This window comes from Otolemur garnettii, unplaced genomic scaffold (assembly GCF_000181295.1).
Source record: "Otolemur garnettii isolate 467f Iridium unplaced genomic scaffold, OtoGar3 scaffold00104, whole genome shotgun sequence".
NCBI lineage: Eukaryota > Metazoa > Chordata > Mammalia > Primates > Galagidae > Otolemur > Otolemur garnettii.
Genome location: NW_003852499.1, coordinates 1,982,497 through 1,983,324, shown reverse-complemented (window position 1 = coordinate 1,983,324; position 828 = coordinate 1,982,497).

The following is an 828-nucleotide window of genomic DNA, read 5'->3' as shown; positions in this document are numbered from 1 at the left end:
TGAAACAGAATCTTACTCTGCTGCCCAGGCTAGAGTGCCATGGCATCAGCCTAGCTTACAGTAACCTCAGACTCCTGGGCTCAAGCAGTCTTTCCACCTCAGCCTCCTTATTAACTGGGACTACAAGTGCCCAGCAGGATGTCCAGCCAATTTTTCTGTTTTTATTACAGACGTGGTCTCACTCTTGCTCAGGCTGGTTTCAAACATCCTGAGCTCAAGGGATCCTCTCGCCTCAGCCTCCCACAGTTCTCAGATGACAGGTGTGAGCCACTGCAACCAGCCAAGAATCTTAAACTTTGAGTATAGTGTGTCATGAAATGAGAAGCAACACTTACCGGTAACACTTCTGCTGCAAATGAAGCACAATGATTGTCACAGAAGCACTTGTGCTAATTGTTGGAGTTACAGGCTAAACTAACTGATTTTCTCAGACTATGGAAATAGCATGCTCGCAAATGGTCACTCCAGCTGCAGTGTGGAGGATGACTTGGAGGGAGGCAGAATGCAGAGAGGACCAGCAAGGAAGCAGGAGCCATAATCCAGGCAAAGGATGATATTGGCATCTTGAGTCGGAATGGTGGCAGTTGTGCAGTGACCTAGATAGATTTTGGAGCCATTTGGAAAGTAACATCCACAGAAATTGATAAATAAGTACATAGCAGGGATCAAATGGGTGGGTAGACAAATGTTATACCCAATTTACTTGGCTTGGGCAACTTGATGGATGGTGAAGCCCTCACAGCAGAGGAAACATGGAGAAGTAGGTTTGGTGGGTCATTGTATGAAGAGAGTAAGTCTAGATGAGGATGTGTTCAGTTTGCTATGTCT